We start from the raw sequence: 14,230 nt of genomic DNA on the forward strand, positions 1-14,230 counted from the left end.
CCTCCCAGAACATGTGCCATTTCTCCAGTCTATTAGGAGCTAAAAGGGCAGTCGAGATCGGTATAGAACGCATTCACAGGTCGCTCAGACAAAAACCGAAAGACAGTGAACAGCCGAGAGATGTGGTGTGCGGCCTGCTGCGATATGTGGATACAGCAGCTCTACTTAAAGCAGCCAGAGAGCATAAAGATCTCTTATATGAAGGAGCTAAGATACTCATGTTTCAAGACCTTGCACCCTCCACATTAAGCAAACGAAGAGCCTTGCGACCGCTCACAGTCAACCTGAGGGCTATTAAAACACCCTACAAATGGCTATTCCCTTTTGGCCTCACCTTTTAATCTGGAGGCAAGAGGTGCACAATTCGGTTGCCCGCTGATCTACCTGCAGCATGGGAGCTTCTTCAAACCACTCCACTTGACATCCCATCTTGGCTACCCTCAGCAGGACTTGGGGTCCAGAAGAACAGAGATGGGTTAAGGCCTTAACGAAAAAGAAGACCACTCCTAGACCTTGAGACATTAGAGCACAATCTCTGGGAACAACCTTTCGTGTGGACCGCAACAACATAGGGTGTGCAGAAGCGGTCTCTCTGAACCGTCATTAACGCATCACCCTAATCCCACTACGCAAGTATATGTTGCATTGAGACGATTCTGTTCTAATTCTACTTCTTTCTTTAGTTACCTATTGGACCGGAGGTTCTACCCTCTTAGTAAACCTCTGTTCTAAAAGGTTATTCATCTTCTGGCTAGGTTAATATCAATATCACCTTATCGTTTACTATAGACCATCATACTTTGCAGGGGAAGTTGGCTTTTACTCATCAATAGCCATATATCTGCCTCCCCCAGACACTCACCAGGGGTACATTTGCGCAGACCTGGTACAAGCGATATATCTCAGGTTCCCTCATGCGGTTCTTGCTGCGTTTTGCTTGGTGGCAGTGGCATGCCCGGCATGAGATACCTGTTTTTCTTACTAATAATGTGTTTTACAGTTCTAAACTTAGTGATGTTCATGGTTACACCCTGTTTTCCCAGTCACTCATACACATCTATGCTAACATGCGTTTCAGGGACACCTTATGGATAATATGATGTCTTTAATTAAATGTACCTCCTTTAATGTAAAGTGTTTTAACACCCCACAGAAACGATCGCAGGTTACCCGCCTACTAAAGAAGTCGCGCACAGACATTTGTTTCCTAGATGACAGATAAAAGTTCTCTTATTGACTGGAGTAGCGGGTAGTCCCTAATCCTTCAGACCACTTACATTGGGAGTTAACAAATATTCTAGTAGATGTTTGACCCGTGGGTGTCACCAGCTTTCACTGCCTCAAACTGGAATAGATGTATAAGTGTCCAGGAGGGCCTTTTTCCCTAAGGCCTCTTACCTTCCTCCTACTTTTCCGTCCCTCACATACCCCTACTCCCCTCCCTTCCTTCAACTCCCCGTTAACACTAAGTTCAGATGCACTTCACATCAAGTGTCTTCAACTAAGTAATGCGGTCCTTTATGGACCAATATCCTTATGGTTTGTGTATCTTATTCTAATGTTACTACATGCAATGTACTACAGTATGTTATTTTTGTATACATTACTAATGCCTTTACATATACTGTACTATAATGGGATTATTCCTGTACGCATTTCTTTATAATGCTCAATAAAAAGAAAATCGACAAGAAATATACAAAACACAAAAAAATCATGTAGCATTTTTAATCAAAGCAAAGCAATTAAATTGGTCATTAATGGAGCACAAAAAGGCTCATGTAAGCATTGTAATACAATACCTATAAATGATTAACCTATTCTTTTCACACCCAAATAATTATACAGACTAAGCTACCACTCCCTGCATTTTTGACAGTAAAACTGGGCCACATTGCAACTACTGTATCAGATAGCAGCAGTGTCAAACAAGGACTGTTCTACAGCAAATTCATGCAGATCAAGCTAGCAAAGCCATGAAGTGACATTATACAAGATTATGAGGTTACATTTTAAAACCACCACTCACAGTGCTACCAATTAATATTATAAATGATATAAGAATTTCAAAGTCTACATCTGAGCTGTATTTATTCTGCATGAATAATCTTTTAATTACATTCCTGTGTTTAAAGGGGTTGGCCACTATACAGTTTATTACTAGATGCACATGTCCTGGGAACGGCCACGCAGCTTGTAATATTATATACTATTATGAATATATATATATATATATATATATAGTCCGCATTTTGTGGCCAAGTATAGGACATGTTCTTTTTGTGGAATGGACACATGGATGTGGAAAGCACACGGATCATCACTGTGCTTTCGCATCCGTATGTCCGTTAAGCAAAAAGATAGAATTTGTCCGTAAAATGCAGACCATAAACCCATTGAAGTAAAAAAAAATGCAGCACACATCCATATTTTGCGGATCCACACAATGGATACGGTCATATAGAAGTCGCTGATGGACAGAACCCTCAGTGGCTATTTCCAAAGCACAGTGCTGGCAAGCAGAGCAGATCTGCATTTAAACATCAGTGCTGATTGTTTAATAATGTTTATTACTAGCTGCATGCATGTACCCAGCACATGAGCAGCTAGTCATATATAGTGGCCAATCCCCTTATGGGGCTCTCCCTCCGTATTGTTGTTGTATGACATGAACTAATAAAACCAGAAAATTTGTCCACATATGCATTGAGATCTGGAGGAGGTTCTCTACAAATCTGAGATTGGTGGTAATGCCGATCTTGGGAATTTATCCCCTCAGATGCCATGGCCAAATGTGACTACGACACCTGAGAGGCCGAAATCCTGGAAGCACGCTCTTGCCGGGCAGGAACGCCTCCCCCGGGCTGAGATTTGGAAAGGCATTCCACTGAAGTAATAAGCCAGAGCCTGTACTAGGCTTCTAGCCTTATTACTTGCATATTACAATTCAGGCCTGCAAGTGGCAGCACTGATTTGTAATATATTTGTATAAGGTAATGGATAAAACCCCATTACTTTATGCAAATTGCAATCTAATGATTGCATATTGGTGTCCACTTAGGTGCTTAAAAAAATGTTTTTAAAAATATAAAAAAATATATAAAAATTAAAATTACTCCTTTCACTAAAATTTAAATAATAAAAATAAACAATAAAAAAATAATATTATAGGCATTGCCATGTCTGTAAACGCCCCTACTATTAAAATAAAATAAAAAAAATCATCCCATAGAGTGAATGGAAAAAAATATATCAAAATTACCAATTTGCTGTTTTTTCATCACTTCACCTCCCCAAAAATGGAATAAAAATAGATCAAAAAGCCATACACACCAAAATAGTATCAATAAAAACTACAGTTAGCTCCGTAGAGATAACTATAAAAAAGTTATGGGGTCAGAATATGGCAATAAAAATAAAAAGTTTATTTTTTCCAAAGTTTTTATTTTTTTGTTCAGCATTAACAGAAAAGAAAAACTATACAAATATGGTATCGCCGTAATCGTACTGACCCAAAGATTACAGGTGAGCAGGTCAGTTTTACTGTATAATGAATGCAAAAACAAAACCCATAAAACTGAATTTTTTCCAGCTTCCTACTACATTTCATGCAATATTAAATGGTGGCATTAGAAACTACAGCTTGTCCCACAAAAACGAAGCCCTCATATGGCTAAGTTAACAGAAAAATAAAATTATGGCTCTGGGAAGGCAGGGAGTAAAAAATGGAAGCGCAAAAACGGCCATGTCAGGAAGGGGTCAAAGAGGGTGCCGCTCATACAAGTGCTGTGTCCTTTTTATTTACCTGCATGCCATCGTGCCATCTAAATAGTAGCAGAGGTGCAGAGTAATTACAACTGTTCATCCTATTCACTTAAATGGGAGAGGAAGTTGTAATTATTCTACACCGCTGCTCCAAGGGAGAGAACATGCAGGTAAACACTGAAGAGGAAGCAGTGCTTGCACAAGCGCTGAGGCCCCTTCAAACATCTGATTAGCAGGGTTGCCAACTGTCCAGAAATTTCTGGTCAGTCCGTAAAAATAGGTGACCTTTTTCTGTGAAAAAAAGAGACGTGTCCGTGACTTCTTTGAGGCAGTGTTACTTGACTAGATTATATTGGTGGTAATTATGATAATTTTACAGCTCACAGTAAATGCTGGTGATGAGGTGTTATCAGTATATTGAGCTATAGACATGGATTACTTCTAATCTTTATTATCCATTATGGTTTTCCAATTTATCTGTAAAAAATGTTGGATGTCCGTGATTTTGGGATAAGTTGTTCAGAAAAAAGAAAAATTCTGCATCTGATATTGATGACCTTTCCTTAGGATATGTAGGTCACCCTGATTTTGGTTTCAAAAACTTTCATCTAGAGACTTCATTGTGTGGCCGTACCCTAAAGCCTCATTCACACATCAGTGTTTTGGTCAGTGATTTCCATCAGTGATTGTGAGCCAAAACCAGGATTGGAGCCGCCACAGACATAAGGTATAAGGGAAAGATCTGCCCCTGTTCTGTATTTAGAGCCGCATTTGGTTTTGGCTCAAAATCACTGACCAAAACACGACTGTGTCAATGAGGCTTAAAAGGGTTGTGTCACTTCAGCAAGGGGCATTTATTACATAGAAAAAGTTGATACAAGCCACTTACTAATGTATTGTGATTGTCCATATTGCTTCCTTTGCTGGCTTGATTCATTTTTTCATCACATTATACAAAGGTCTTTTCCATAGTTACGACAACCCTGTAATCCATTAGTGGTGGTCGTGCTTACAAACTATAGGAAATAGCGCCAGCCTCTCTGGTGGCCAAGACCAAAGGAGCACACATAGGCTAGTGCTTTTTACTATAGTGTGCAAGCACGACCACTGCTGCTGGATTACAGGGTGGTCATAACCATGGAAACAAGCAGTGTATAATGTGATGAAAAAATTAATGTAGCCAGCAAAGGAAGCAATATGGACAATACCAATACATTAGTAAGTGCCTTGTATTAACTTTCACTACATGTTAAACGCCACTAGCTGAAGTGAGACAACCTCTTTAAGTCTCATCGAAAACAGCCAAGCCTATAGTATTGCTCTTTTAGGCAAGATTATATTCAAGCATAAGTGGCATGTCTTACTGTATCTTTGGAAATGTTTGACCTATACGTGTCCACAATATTTTGCATCTGTACGTGCAGGCTGACTGAATCAATTCAGTTTGCTCACATTGATACTGTAACGGTCACGTACACACACACACACACACAGGGGGGAGGATAGTGACCACTGCGCTCCACCCTCACCCCTGGCCCTGCCTACTTGCCTCACGAGTCCTGATGACAGGGGACAACTGGACGGCAGTCCCTAACTTAGGATACATGCGGGAAGGACAGACAAGACAAATAACGGATAGTGAACGGACCGGGTCAAAACCAAGAGGGCAACGCAGTACAGAGGGATAAGCAAAGAAAGGTCTGGAGAAGCCGGGGTCATAAATACCAGGAGAGTCGAGAAGTACCAAAGGAGTCCGCAAAGAATAGTCAGGTGGAAGCCGAGGTCAATATACCAGGAAGGATGCACAGTACAGGAGGAGCAGGCAAAGGATAGTCAGGGAACAGGATCAGATAAGTACACAGGTATCCAACAACTGTCAGCAACCTAAATTAACAGGCAACCTGTGGCCAGCAGGCTGCCTGTATTTATAGTGGGGAGTGAGGGTCATGTGACGTGGCCAGCGTCACATGACCGACAGACCGACCAGTCGAGCACCGAGTGATCAGCTCGGCGCTCAAGGCAGACCTAGGAGCAGGGAGCCTCCCAGCTAGCAAAGCTGCCCTAGGAACGAGGTCAAACATAGATCCTCGATCCCGATGCTAAGCAGCAGGTCTGTGGCTGATGGGAGACCGAGTGCGCCTTCGGCACCCCGTTACAGATACCTTTGCTTGACCTTCACACTGATGTTCATCTCAAGTTTATTGAACTGTAATGTGCTACTGGAGTTCACCCAATGTCTCGGAGCTATTTGAGTACCTGGGTGTGAAAATTTCTCCTAAAGTTGAAGACTATATACAGCTTAATATTTTTCCGGTAATTTCCAAAGTAAGATCTAAGATTATAACTTGGAATAGGCTCCCTTTATCTAGAGCGGATAGAATCTCTCTGGATAAAATGGTAGTTTTACCTCATATGCTATCTGGATCGGGGACAAGTTCTTCAAATTAATGGAGAGACTTGTCAATGATCTAATTTGGGGAAGGAAGAGAGTTAGGGATTAAGGGATTCGTTTTTTGTACCCCTCTTTGGCATAATGTTTATTTAAAGAACCTTCTGGAAATATCGGGTGATCCTTTTTGGAAAAATAATAATATTATATATGTTACACAGGTGGTGGACAAGGGGGAGATTCTTCCTTTATCTCAGCTGGCACAAAGTAATAATTTAGGTGCTTTAAGCTGGTTCAGATATTATCAGTTGGGGTCAGCACTAGTCAATGTTAAGGAAAAATCACGTTTAATAACTGAATCATATACAGTGTTTGAAGATATGGTGGGGAATCCGAATTGTAAGATGAAGATTTCACAACTATACAGTCATGGCTGTAAATGTTGGCACCCCTGAAATTTTTCAAGAAAGTGAAGTATTTCTCACAGAAAAGTATTGCAGTAACACATGTTTTGCTATACACATGTTTATTCCCTTTGTGTGCCAATAATTTTGTCCAGACAATTTTTGGAGTTTGGTGTGACATTATGTCCAATTTGCTTTTTTTCCTCCCTTTTTTGGTTTTGTTTCAATACACACAAAGGGAATAAACATGTGTATAGCAAAACATGTGTTACTGCAATACTTTTCTGTGAGAAATACTTCATTTTCTTGAAAAATTTCAGGGGTGCCTGTTTAATAAGACAGTCTCCCCAGGCCAAAAGTGATGGGGGGTGGACTGTCTTAATACCAGCACGATATATTGGGAAAATATATTTAAAATTGTAAGATATGTATCACATAATTTTAATCACATAGTTCAGTTTAATATTATGCACAGAATATATATTACCCCGATTTGGTTTAATAAATGTGGGTGTAGGGAAACATCTAACTGTCCAAGATGTGATTCACCTGATGCTGATTTTTTACATATGTTTTGATTCTGTTGTGAGATAAACAATTATTGGAGTTCGGTTTCCGAATTTATAAAGCACAATTTAAGGGTATTGATCCCATTGACCCCACAATGTTGGTTATTGAATGATATTTCTGAGGTGAACTGTACTCAGGACACCAAGATACTCCTTATTAGAATAACTTTTTTGGCTCGATTAATGATCACAAGACTGTGGTTCTCTAGGAACTCCCGCAATGTAAAGATGTGGGTGAATGTAGTGAATAAAGTTAAAAGATATGAAAATATTCTATATAAGCAAAAAAACAAGTGGAAGAGGATATGGTTAGCTTGGAGGTTCTAGGTAACAGTAGGAGCTTATACTATTAAGAAACCTCCCTGACGCTTCTTTATTCCCTCCTCCTCTGATCCCTCTTTTCTTTTAGAGAAACATCACAAATAAGGGTGGGTTGGTTGGGTTAGGGATATTTAAGGGTCTATGTTAATCGAGATGTATTATATTTTCATTGTAAAGAATGTATTATGAATTTACTAATAAAAGGGAAAAAAACAAACAACAAAAAAAAAAGCATAAGTGTCATGTCTTACTTATTTTTTGAAAAGTTTGACCTATACGTGTCCACAATATTTTACATTTGGATGTGCAGGCTGACTGAGTTATTCAGTTTGCTCACATTGATACCTTTGCTTAACCTTCACACTGAAGTTCATCTCAAGTTTATTGAACTGTAATGTGCTACTGGAGTTCACCGAAGGGCAATCTGCAGATTTGTATGCAGACAACCCACCAAAAATCTGCACCAAAACCATACTGCACTATTTATCGCTATTTTGGTGCAGTTTTTATGCAGCTTTTGGCGCAGATTTTTGTTTATGTTACCAAATCCCATGCAGTCTGTGGAGAAAATCTCTCTACAGAAGATGCGGAATCACACACACAAACAATTGACATGCTGCGAAGAAAAAAGGAAAGTGTGCATGAGATTTGTCAAATCTAATTCACTTTTCTGGTACTGTATTATGCTGCATTTTTTCTGCATGAAAATCCGCACGGAAAAACGCACATACTCCCCAACGTGTACAGGCACCCTCACACACAGTGCATATTCATCTGCAATCCGCAAGAAATCTACATCAAAACCGATTTTTTTTATTGTGGATGTTGAAGTGGATTTTCTGTTTATGTTACTATCCCCACTGAAGTCTATGGGGAGGACCACTCTATAGAAGGTATGGAATCGGACAAGCAATTGACATGCTGCAATTTAAAGTGCCACTTCCTGTTCATTGAGTAGAGCAAGTGCTTGAAATTACACTATGTCGCTGCTCCACAGGAAATGACACATAGTGTAAAGACCAGGAGGCGGCACTCGCAAGGAGCACCGCCTCCTCATCAAACAGCTGATTGGTGGGGGTGCTGGGTGCCAGACACCCGCCGATCAGATATTGATAACCTATCCTGAGAATATGTCATCAATTCTAATCGCAGCACAACCATTTTAATAAATGACCACCAATGTCATGTAGCATATGGCACTACATTTGTATATGGGCCCATGTGGTATCAGTGTAATGTGTGTTACTCATGCCGCAAGAGAACCTTCGGGTGCCATCAGAGGCGGAACTACCAACATAGCAGCTGTAGTGGCTGCTATGGGGCCCACAGCGGCATTGGGGTCCAGGTCATAGTGGACATCTGTCATCCATTACAGCCCAGGCCTCATTCCCCAACAGGGTGATGCAGTGACATCATCGCGCCTGCTGACCTAAGTAGAAGAGCACATGGGCCGGGGATCTTTCCCTAGTCTGTGCGCTCCTCTACTGAACAGGTGCAATTATGTCACTGCACAGCACCTACTGGAGAGAGTGGCATGTGCTCCGTTCATCGGGGGAAGGAGGATAGGCGAGTTTTAATGTTCTTTATTTCGTTTTTTATAACTGTATTTTTATTAAAGAGTTTTCAATAAAATACAATACAAAGATAGACGCTTCTGCACATATTCAACACATCAATACAGTGCAATACATCCACACAGATCAAAAGATCAAAGCAATATACAATAAATGAACATTTCAGGGACACTTACGGGCAATAATGTCACAAACAAAACCAAGAGAAAATAACGTATCCCTACAAGGCATACAATACAGGCAATGTAATACAACAATATGCAAGAAATCAATATCAAAACAAAAAAGACAAAGACAAGACACAAAAGGGAAGACGTGGGGGTAAACAGTAATACCTATTGATGCGCTCAAAGGGATCTACCCTATCTATCATAATGGCTGTTCGGTGTTAAATTCTCCTAACTTCTGTGATCCTTGTAAACAGGTCATGACGCGAGGGGACATTTGTCTTTTTCCAAAAGCTGGCAATAAGGCATCTAGCTGCTATTAAGACATGAAGGGCTAGATATAGAAAATGCTTTCTATGGGGAACACGTTGCACATTCAGTAAATATAAAAAGGGGTCAAGAGGAAATTTTATCCCGAAGAGTTGGCAAACAATATTGTCACGCTTGTGCACCGAGCATAGGAGAGAAAGGGATACCGGAATAAGGCCTGAAAACTAGAGAAGGAAGATGGACACCTCCTAGAGAAAACCCTAAATCCAGTCCTGACAGACTACCAGTATTAACACGCTCCAAAGGTAGGCAAGTTCATACACTGGATACCTAGAATCCTTTCTCACCCTATAAGACCCTGGAACTAATGTCAGGACTGAATCTACCTGTTCCTCCAAAGGGAAGGAGTCTCCCTCAGGCCTAATGACAAACAACAGGGAAAGGCAAAACATACATACAGTATATATATATATATATATATATATATATAAACAAAATACAAAAGGGAAAGGAAACACGTATCTTCAATGTAGCTTTGGTAGCACCAGGAACTCAGCCAAGAACCAAACACAAGCTAACCACAAGTCCAATAGAAGCTATAAACCGCATAGCATAGTGGGAGAAACAACTATAAATAGAGAAGGTTAAATTACCACACTAGCCTTACCTGGGGAAAGAAGGTGTGGCAAGCACGAGAAACAACACAGACGTCATTTGATCCAAAAGGAAAATCACGTGTTGCCAATCTCACAGATTTCCTGCTACCTGACGCGGGAACGTCCATATGTCTCGGTATGTCCGTGAAAGACATCTTGGGTTGTCTGCCAAAAAGGTTGTATCAGAGGGCAGCTCCAAACTATATGTATTAGAGATCCCACTCCCATTCTGTACCTCCAGAACCTATCAGAGATATTAGGATTAAGGTGCTGCAACAGTTGTGGGGTATCATACCAGAACATCAGTATTTTATAAGAGTTCTCTCTATGGGACGTGCAGGTAGAGGTCATGGCCGCCCTTCTCCAAATCAGTTTCCATTCCTCCGGAGAGCCTGCACGATCCAGAATAGTTTCCAATTTGGTCATATAAGGATGCTGAACAGGAGCGGAAGTTGGGGGGGATAACATAGATGTCAGAGATAAGTCCTTTAGTCAAATCTGACAATTTACATAACCTTTCAAAATGGGTTGGGGTGGAAACCTGGGAAGATTTAAGTAAAGTAGTAAGGAAATGTTGAATCTTTATATGTTGATATTTACTCCTGTTAGTGAACCATGGTTTGAAAAAAGAGGCAAGTAAACCTTCCGGAAATAAGGAGTTAAACAATGTCTCTGTGTATAATGTAATTTTATAATAAAATCTTTTAGCTCTCCTCCTGGTTGGGCCTCTTCTGAGTTCAGGGCCACCCACGCCCCTGATGATTTGAGAGATACTAAAGAAAAAACGCTGTCTGCAAGTGCACCATATGTTACATGTAAATGACATTTGGCCTAAGAGTTGCACTTGAACCACCGCAGTGTTCGCGGACCATAAAAGGGAATTTGGATGTATTAGTGCTAACCACAGCTTTTCTATCTCCATCCACATCGAATATGTGAATGTTCTTTATTTTATTTACACCACAGGGGCAACACTGGGTGGCCACTGTCTAAACCCCATAACACCAGACATCACAGACCACTTCCCAGGACCACCAAACCATGCCCCGACTCCGCTAAACCATGCCCCCATTGCTGGCAAAAGAAAAAAAGAAAAGAACTGGAAGATGGGAAGGTGAGCTGGGGCAGCACAGGGTGCTTCTCTCCTCCTCAGTCAGCCGCAGAGAGCCATGTCTGCGGGCACTAATGCCTGACCGGGGGTTAGAGAAGCCTCATTCAGTCAGTTTGGGCAGAGCTAGTTGCGTATGCAATTAGGGGTGACATGCAAGCATTTACGGTTTAATGTTTCTTACCTGGTAACAGATGCCTTGTGCAATCTGGGATTCAAGGGAAAATCTTCTTCATCTTGATTGGAGAATGGATCAACTGTATGCACGTGAGTTCCTATAAAAGAAAAGGTTTGATGGTTACTGCGCAGTTGGTGAGCGGCAGAGAAGAAAAGATTTGCTTAAACAACTAATCGCTAAAGCAGAGTCTTCAGGAGGAGTAAAATGGTTACGCCGATGCTTACAGGATGAAGCAGTCTGCACAAGTAATCAGCCGGATCGGCATTCTTTTGATTCGGTCTGCGCTGCATTTCCCATTAGAAGCGCAGAGCCGGCAGCTCTTGACGTCATCCCTTTGCGACTACAGGACGACGAAGCTCCGCCTCCCCCTGTCTCAGCCAAAAAACCAAGGAAGGAGAAGGCCATTTACTCCCCATCTCCTCACTCTCCGAAACGCAGGAATATTTTTTCTGCTGTGCAACTAGGCTCGAGAGCTCCCGATAAGCAGCGCAAGCGTCTTCAACCATCTCTATAGTCAACGGCCAAGTCCTCTGGCAGATCTTCAACGGTCAAGCCGGTGAGCTCTACGCGGGATGCTACATCTGGTGAGACTCCTCACGCACAAAGACTCAATAGTGACTGCTTTCTGCAGGGCACTAATCAAGATCACGCTAATATTCCCATCTCTGATGTCATGTTTGATAGGGAAAAGATACAGTTATTTAAAGACTTTGTTCCTTTCCTATCAAAATCTGACTCGCATCACAAAGCGGAGTCTGTCTGGTCCTTACCCGACAATGACTCTGTTGTTGAGATGCCTAATGTGGTCTCAAACACTGACAACATAGTGTCGACCGAGGATAGGTTGGGGCTCCAGATAATTCCCTAACTTGAGAATAGCGCAGGAATAAAGGAGACTTCCTTGAAGGATTCAATGCCTTGCCAAATGTCTCCCTTGGGTTTCCATTTATCCCTGCAAATTAAGGAGAAAATATGGAGAAGAGAATATGTTGATTTATTCTCTTTACTTCCTTCATCTAAAGATGTTGCTAAAAATGATAAGAAGGAAGAAGAAAGGAAACGTAGTATACAAAAATCCATTCTAAACTGGGTGCAGGCGTTCTGTATATACGCGGCTGTCTTGGGAGAAAAACAGCCCATGCACTGCAGTGATTTGTTTTATTATTTGGATAGCATCTTAGAGGCCTTCAGAAATTTTGGGGGTTCAGCCTGGATAATTACGATGAGTCTTATAGGCAAAAACTGGCTGTGTACCCTAATTTAAGTTGGGGGACAAAAGACGTGGGCTTATGGCTCAATTTAATGTTGCCACAGAGAAATTTTCTTTTTCGTCACCAACCTATTAAGAAAGGATTATGTTTCGTATTTAATGAGTCCATCTGTCGCTGGCAGAATAATTGCAAGTACAAGCACGAATGTAGCTTCTGTACCGGTAATCACTCTGCAACCAAGTGTTTCAAGAAACACGGCCTACCCGGTAATAATAAAGACACAAATAGAACAGGTGACACCCTTGATTCTGCCAAAGCTCTTGCTTTATTTAAGGCATTACCGAGACAAACAGAAGGCCCGACTTCTAATTAATGTTTTTTCTAAGGGGTTTTATGTACCCACTTTCTTAGGTTCTGGTTGTTGTGTTGTAAAGAACGCTAAATCTGTTAATATTAATAAACATATTGTCCAGGAAAAAATTGATAAAGAAATTTCTGAAAATAGAACTGCGGGTCCTTTTTCTTTCCCCCCTTTCTGTAATTTCAGAATATCTCCACTTGGCCTGGTGCCGAAAAAAGAGAATAACTCCTATCGTTTTAATCACAATCTGTCTTTCCCAAAAGACGGGTCTCTGAACGACATGATTGACAAAGATATGTCTACAGTGCATTACACTTCATTCCATATGGCGTTATCTCTCTTAAGTAAGGCAGGCAGAAACGTGTTGATGGCTAAAGCAGATATTAAGTCCGCTTTCAGGTTTCTCCCTATTAACCCCGAGGGTTATAATTCTTTAGGTTTCCATTTTGAGGGTAAATTTTATTTTGATAAAGCCCTCCCAATGGGGTTTTCTCTTTCCTGTCATTACTTTGAGGCGTTTTCTACCTTCCTGCAATGGATGGTAGAAACAAATTATAACTATGGGTACACGATTCATTATCTTGATGATTTCTTATTCGTAGGTAAGGAAGGTACAGAAGATTGTATTACAGTAATTTACTGAATACTTTTAATGGTATATCTGAGTATTTTAATATCCCGTTAGCCGTGGAAAAAACGGTATACCCGACTAGAAATATAAAATTCCTTGGAATTTTTTATCGATTCCGCAAATATAGAATTCAAAATTCCAGAGGATAAATTAACCGCCACAAGGACTCCGAAAACATCCCTCAAACGTTTGCAATCTGTTTTAGGTTCTTTGAATTTTATATCCAGAGTGATACCTATGGGCAGAATTTTTTCGAAAAGATTATATGCCACCATGGCTGGATTGAGAAATGCAAATGATCACATCCGATTATCCTCCCAACTGAAAGAGGATATTCGTATCTGGCTCTACTTTCTAGAGAATTTTAATGGTCGAACGGTTTGGTAGGAGGAGTTCGTTGACTCTGATTCTCTCCGTTTATTCACTGACGCGGCTGTGTCAGTGGGTTATGGGGCTAGTTTTGGTACACACTGGTCTGCCAATATTTGGCCAATTGAAGGGCGTGAAAAGCCATTTATGAGGAATATCAATTTTTTGGAGCTTTTCCCGGTTTTGGTTGCTTTGACCATATGGCAAGAATATTTTAAAAACAAAAAAATATTATTTTCTGATAACAAAAGTGTAGT

This window comes from Bufo bufo, chromosome 1 (assembly GCF_905171765.1).
Source record: "Bufo bufo chromosome 1, aBufBuf1.1, whole genome shotgun sequence".
Lineage (NCBI taxonomy): Eukaryota > Metazoa > Chordata > Amphibia > Anura > Bufonidae > Bufo > Bufo bufo.